Genomic DNA, 7625 nt, shown 5'->3' with positions numbered 1-7625 from the left:
TCACAGGGTAGGGCAGAGTAATTCCTGCAGTTGGGTCTATTGTTTAGCCTCAGACTGATGCCACTAGGAGAGGAGTGTTCTGCCTGAGAAAGATGGCTTCTGAAGTATGGGTACTGACTCAGCACAGGGATTCTGGCAGCTCTTTCTCCAGTTCTCTCCCCATAACCACCAACCTCAGATTCTCCTAAAGTATCTTAGTCCACTCTACCCTCCCTTTGTAGATTCTCTGGAGACAGTTCATGTGTGACCCTTTTCCAGCCACTGATACCCTTCTGATCCTTTTCAGTTAGTGTAGCATGGTTGTATGGGATATGCTAAATTGTTCTGTAAGTTCCCTAGAGGTAATGGTGGGATTTTCTGTGACAACAGCTTCCAACACTTCGGTATCAAGTTTTTTTGGATGACCCTCTTTTGGCTCATTTTTCAAACTGAAATCCCCACTTCAGAAATAGGAAAACCACCTCCTGCAACTTCTTTCAGTCACTGCATCATCCACATAAGTGCTCCGAATAGATTTTGCTGCTGTACTTGCATTGGCACCTTTATGAAACTCATAGAGTAAAACATTTTTAATGTGGTCTTTAGATGGGACAAACATGGGTGCAAATATTGTGGACGATTATGAACAATACTTCAATAATCTGAAAAATAAGGTATAAATCAGTAAATGTGACATCAAAAAAGTATAAGAGGTACAAATTTAATAAATACTATCTAAAACTTTCTTTTAAAAAATGTCAGACATTACTTTTGCACCAACCTGATAGTTTAGGCAAAACCTGGTGTCATTTTTCTAACTTGAAAGAGATTGAGTCCCTGACAGAAATGAGAAGTTTAGCAAGTCAAATCTTGGTTGAGCTTTTTTGCAATGGGTTTGCTGCCAGAACACAGGTGTCATGAAAACCATCACTACTAAATCAAAGCCAAAATGGGAAAGGAAAAGACTCACATCTACATTGTGGTCATTGGATATGTAGATTCTGGCAAGTCTACAAATGTGACGGGATCGACAAAAGAACCATTGAAAAATTTGAGAAGGAGGCTGCTGAGATGGGCAATGGCTCCTTTAAATATGCCTGGTCTTGATTGAACTTAAAGCTGAACATGATTGTGGTATCACCACTGATATCTCCCTGTGGAAATTCAAGACCAGCAAGTATTATGTGACCATCATCGATGCCCCAGGACACAGAGGCTTTATCAACAACATGATTACAGGCACATCTCAGGCTGACTGTGCTGTTCTGAGTGTTGTTGCTTGTGTTGGTAAATTTGAAGCAGGTATCTCCAAGAATGGGCAGACCCATGAGCATGCTCTTCTGGCTTACACATTGGGTGTGAAACAGCTGATTGTTGGTGTTAACAAAATGGATTCCAACTAGCCACCCTACAGCCAGAAGAGATATGAGGAAATCATTAAAGAAGTCAGCATATATATTAAGAAAATTGGCTACAACCCTGACACAGTAGCATTCATGCCAATTTCAGGTTGGAATGGCAACAACATGCTGGAGCCAAGTGCTAACATGCTGGAGCCAAGTGCTAACATGCCTTGGTTCAAGGGATAGAAAGTCACCCGTAAAGATGGCAACGCCAATGGAATCACACTGCTTGAAGCTCTGGATTGCATCCTGTCACCAACTTATCCAACTGACAAGCCTCTGCATCTGCCCCTCCAGGACGTCTATAAAATTGGTGGTATTGGTACTGTCCCTGTGGGTTGAGTGGAGACTGGTGTTCGCAAACCCAGCATGTTGGTCACCTTTGCTCCAGTAAACATTACAACTGAAGTAGTCTGTTGAAATGCACCATGAAGCTTTAAATGAAGCTCTTCCTAGAGACAACGTGGGCTTCAATGTCAAGAACAGGTCTGTCAAAGATGTTTGTTGTGGCAATGTGGCTGGTGACAGCAAAAACAACCCACCAATAGAAACAGCTGACTTCACAGCTCAGTTGATTATCCTGAACCATCCAGGCCAAATCAGTGTTTGATTTCACCTGTTCTGGATTGTCACACAACCCATATTGCTTGAAAATTTGCTGAGCTGAAGGAGAAGATCAATCATTGTTTTGGGAAAAAACTGGAAGATGGCCAAAAGCTTTTGAAATCTGGTGATGCTACCATCATTGATATGGTTCCTGGCAAGTCCATGTGTGTTGAGAGCTTCTCTCACTATCCTCCTCTGGGCCACTTTGCTGTTCATGACATGAGACAGACAGTTGCTATGGGTGTCATAAAACAGTGGACAAGAAGGCAGCTGGAGCTGGCAAAGTCACTAAGTCTTCCCAGAAAGCTCAGAAGGCTAAATGATTACCCCCAACACCTGCCACCCCAGTCTTAATCAGTGGTGGAAGAACAGTCTCAGAACTATTTGTCTCAATTGGCCATTTAAGTTTAATAATAAGGGACTGGTTAATGATTACAATGCATCATAAAACCTTCAGAAGGAAAGGAGAATTTTTTGTGAACCATTTGGTATTTTATTTGTGTGTGTGTGTAAGTTGTTATTAGTATTAAAATCAGTACTTTTTAATGGAAAAAAATTGACCAAAATCTGTCACAGAATTTTTGAGACCCATTAAGACAAAGTTTAATGAGAGAAAACCCTTGGTTGAGGTTATTTTTTTTTCATCAGACATGCATGTTCTTACATGTATCTTCTTTCTGAAAATGTGCAGGATAATATATTTAACCACAGGTTTGGATAATACAAGTAAAATAGAACAACAACTCAGCCAAACACATTAAAAGAACCACCACTGCAGTAATACACAGTGAACCAGGTGGTTTTTTATCTTCAAATGTTTTATCTCATTTTTTAAAAACATAACTTTTTGTGAAAACAGAGATAAGTTTAAAAATGCCAAAATGTGGCACTAAGAATAAAAAATGTGACCATTACAAATCATCCTGCCAAGGCCAGCACAGGGCCACACTTTAAAGCATCACTCAAAGTCTGGCTTCTTAATAAATTTTCATTCCCCAAATAATAGTTTTGATTTGCTAATGTAGTAAATAAATTCTGTAGGAAGCATCAAAACCTCAAGGCCGCAGTATAACTTTAAATTGATGTGAAATTTAAATACACAATAATGAAAATCCTACCTAGTAAAATGAATAGTAGAATGAAAAACTACTTTTGAAGATCAATTTTAAAGGAAATATCAAAACATGTTTTTATTTTTTATTTTTTTAGTTGTCCCATTTTTCCCCCATTGCTCCCCCCTCCCAGCCCATCCCTTCTCCCACAATTATATCCCTCCCCGTTGTCCATGTCCATGAGTCATTCATACATGTTCCTTGACTAGACCCTTCCCTTACTTATCCCCCTTCTCTCCCTCCCCCCTCCCCCCTACTGACTACTATTCTAGTCTTTGCCTATTTAGTTCGTTTGTTTGTGTTGCTCTTTAGTTTCCTGTATTAGGTGATATCATATGGTATTTTTCTTTCTTTGCCTGGCTTATTTCACTAAGCATAATTCTCTCTAGTTCCATCCACATTCAAAACATGTTTTTAAAGATGTACTTCCTGCTGCTTTTGTTTTTCCACTTAGATTACAAGTGTAGTGAATTTCTTTTCTCACAGCGGGATTTTAAATTAATTTATAATTACACGCACTTGCCCAGGGTGAGAGAGAAATGACCTAATTATAGACCAAATGGATACCCTCTGGCTTTCCTGCAACTAGAGCTACTGGGGCAATAGTTGACTTTAACCCACCTTGAGTGGATTCAGTGGTCAAACCTGGCAGTGTGTCTTAAAGGTGGTTAACGTTGTCTGCAGTATAATGTCAAAATCAATGGAAATCATTTGAAGAAAATAAACAGATAAAACTAAATTTGAAAAGTGGTTGTAGAAACTAAGCTTCCCTTGCCCTGAACATATACAAGGATAAACTGTGAAAATCAAGGGAGAAAAAATAAGCAAAGGGTTTTAATGTTATCTTTAGATCTAACTGAATTCTAATTTTGTTACAATTAGGCTTCCAGGGAATAACAGCTGGAGTGACACTGAAGGAGGGGGAAAAAAAAGCTCAGTTTTTACATAATTCCCATTATTACTTTATATTTCTCTCTATTTTATTTTATTTTATTTCTGAGATATAGTTAGAAATGGTAGCAGAAGCAAAGGTCTTAGCAGGTATCTTAACAGGCAACAAATCCTTTTTTAGTAATTCTTTGGCCTCCTTATTGTTTCTTCGTACATTCGTCAGCAAGGGGAATAGTGGCTTTCACAATGTGTACTGTTATTTTCCCTTCCTCCGGCCTGTTCTCTCCATTCCCACCCCCAAACAGAATAGTTGACCTGCAATTTGAAAAGGTCCATGTTCTCTGTCTAGTTAACAAAAATATTCTGGCTAATATGGAGTTCCTAAAACCCATAGGAAATCATTAGAAAAAGGTAAAATAATATGTCATTGAGTGAGAAGAGAGAAAGAGCTAAAAATGTGCCTTTCATGCACTGAGTGAAAATCAAAAGAGCAGAATATTGTCCTGGTGTGTACAATGGCATCACTGAGTGTATATCCATGAGGTAAAGAGATTGTGCCTAGGATATTTGTACTGAGATGGATTGTGATATGTGTTCCTGCTAACTGAAAAAGGAAGTTTTTAGTTCTTGCATTTCAAGCAATTGATTAACTCGCCATCTTTCCAGTATCTTCTTATATACACCAGTCTGCATTCCCACCAACACTGTACTAGTGTACCTTTTCTCTTCATCTTTGTCAGCACTTATTGTTTGTTGATTTATTAATAATTGCCATTCTGTCAGGTGTGAGGTGATATCTCACTGTGGATTTAATTTGCATCTCTCTAATGGCTAGTGATGTTGAGCATCTTTTCATATGTCTATGGGATCTCCGTATGTCCTCCTTGGAGAAGCGTCTATTCAGATCCTTTGCCCATTTTTTAATTTGATTGTTTGTCTTCCTGATGTTGAGGCATATGAGTTCATTCTTTTAATTAAATTGTACATATTTTAGTGAAAGCTACTGGTTAAAAATAATTTGTCTAAATATTCCAACTATAATTCATGCAGTACGTTTTTTAATAACTAAGTATGTTCAAATATGTATCAAAGTTACATGACTTTAAGTCATGAGGTATTCTTTTCTCAGATTCTTATATAAAGATATATTCTAAAGAGCAGGACCATAAAGCAAAGTAAAAACATAGTTACTTCAGAGAATGGAAAAAATAATTGAGATTTAATTTATAGTTTAACTATAACAAAATGGAGTGACCTGAAAGTATGAAAGTGTACAAGAAGGTAAAAAAATATTCAAGGAATTAAGAAACTCAATAGAAACTATGAAGAACAAGTTGGATATCTCATAAAACCAGTTAGGTAAACCTGATGGTTCTTCATCTACACAATATTCATGATCATTTACCATGAGCCAGGTGTGTGGTAGAAAATACAGAAACTGGAACTGAGGATGTATAGATGCAAGTGGTCCAAGACTCTCCCAACATTTATAGAAAAAACCATAAAGATAAAACCTATAATAGAATAAACACAGATTCTGGTTCTATTTTCATGTTGCTAAATATAAGTGCAAATAGGTTTAAAGATGAAATAGCCATGAAATAAAAGTAGAAAATAGAACTTCCAAGTCAGAGAGTTTTAGAGTCAGATTCCCCAGTTTCATTTCCTGACTCCACCACTTATGAACTACTCACCTTGGATGGACTGTAAATTGATTTTGTGCATCAGTTTTCTCCTCTTTAAAATGGGTATAATAACAATACCAACTTACCTGTCCTTAAATATTAAATGTGTAAATGTATGTAAAACCCTTGGGACTGTATCTATCTTATGGAAACCCTTCAATGTGATTGGGCAAGAGTAATGATATTTGGCACATAGGTGCTTAATAAATATTCTGAGTGAGCTAATCAACCAATATAAAAAATACAAGAAAGTAAACAAGACATTTTAATAAAGAAAAATATAAAGAGACAAAAGCACAGTTATGAAAATAAATATAAGTAGAATATATTAATCTACTAAAAGACAAGGACTTTGATATTAATAGAAAAAGAGTTCAGATGTATTTTTTCCAAGACATGGCTCTTGAAACAAAAATAGAAGTATAGGAGTATTGACTGGGTGGTGGATATGTGATGCTATTTACAGGTGATGTATCATAGAATTATACACTTGAAATCTGAATAGTTTTGTTAACCATCACTCCAATAAATTTAATTATAAAATATAGGATAAACCATACTATACAATGTGAGAACTAATGAAAAGCAGATGAACAATATCAACATCAGACAAAGAAGAATTCAAAGTAAACACACATTAAAACGGAGAAAAAATGTTATCTTAAGATAGAAGTTATGATTGACAATGAAGATGGGCAGACATGTACTACTATAAACCCAGAGTATTGTACCATGTTTAAAGGAATAAGTATATACCATATTTGAAAGAATAACTATATATAAACATCAGAAGAAACTACAAGATATCATAGTAAGAAGCTATATTTATGAACCATTTAATAAATATGTAATAAGGAAAACTGAATAGATCCCTTAATATTTAGTTTGAAACACACAAAGTTGATGTTTTCTCACATCACAAATCAACTTCGTACAGACAGACCCAACCAACAGAGCAGACTAATCTCTATACCCATTGCAAGAGAGCTGTAAATACACAACTGAAAATTAAAATATACTTCCCCTTGTAAAAAGTAATTCTCTAAGCAACTTTTTAAATGAATATTTGTCCAATGAGGAAATAAAAACAAACATTTGAAGTTATTTTAGAAATTTATAGCAATAAGTACAGTACAACATAGTCTTTGGCATTTAATTGTATTCAGTCTCTGTTATCTGTGTAACTCTAGATCTACTCCATTCTGCTTTTACCATCACAGCTCTCTGCCTTTTCTATTGTATTAATGTCCTTGATAGCAATCTGAACTAAAAAATTCACTAATAAGAATCAACTCCAGAGCTTAGAGAGGACAATTTTAAAAAGGAATAAATTATATGTGTATATATAGTATCAATAGTATATATAAATATGTATTATATATGCTTATATATAAACACATACATGTTTTCATATACATCTTTTAAAGCCTGAAATAACAATCTCAATTGTGGTTAGTTCTAGACAGGAGGGTTTTTTAAAAATATATATATAGAATTTTTATTTTGTTTTTCAATTACAGTTGTCCCATTTTCCCCCATTGCTTCCCCCACCCAGCACATCTCTTTTCCCACAATCATATCCCCCCCCCGTTGTTCATGTCCATTAGTCATTTATACATGTTCTTGATTAAAACCTTCCCTTACTTATCCCCCTTCCCTCCTTCCCCTTTCCCACTAATAACTGTTATTCTCTTCCTTGTTCTATTTAGTTCATTTGTTTGTGTTGTTCCTTAGTTTCCTGTATCAGGTGATATCATATGGTATTTTTCTTACTTTGCCTGACTTATTTTACTAAGCATAATTCTCTCTAGTTCTATCTATGTTGTCTCAAATGGCAGAAGTTCTTTCTTTCTTTCTGCTGCATAGTATTCCATTGTGTAAATGTACCACAGTTTTTAAGTCCACTTCTCTACAGATGGGCACTTAGACTGTTTCCAGCATTTAGCTAT

Source organism: Furipterus horrens, unplaced genomic scaffold, assembly GCF_987537825.1.
Source record: "Furipterus horrens unplaced genomic scaffold, mFurHor1.1.pri manual_scaffold_2, whole genome shotgun sequence".
Taxonomy (NCBI): domain Eukaryota; kingdom Metazoa; phylum Chordata; class Mammalia; order Chiroptera; family Furipteridae; genus Furipterus; species Furipterus horrens.
The sequence above is the reverse complement of the archived record's forward strand: the minus strand, read 5'-3'. Positions refer to the sequence as shown.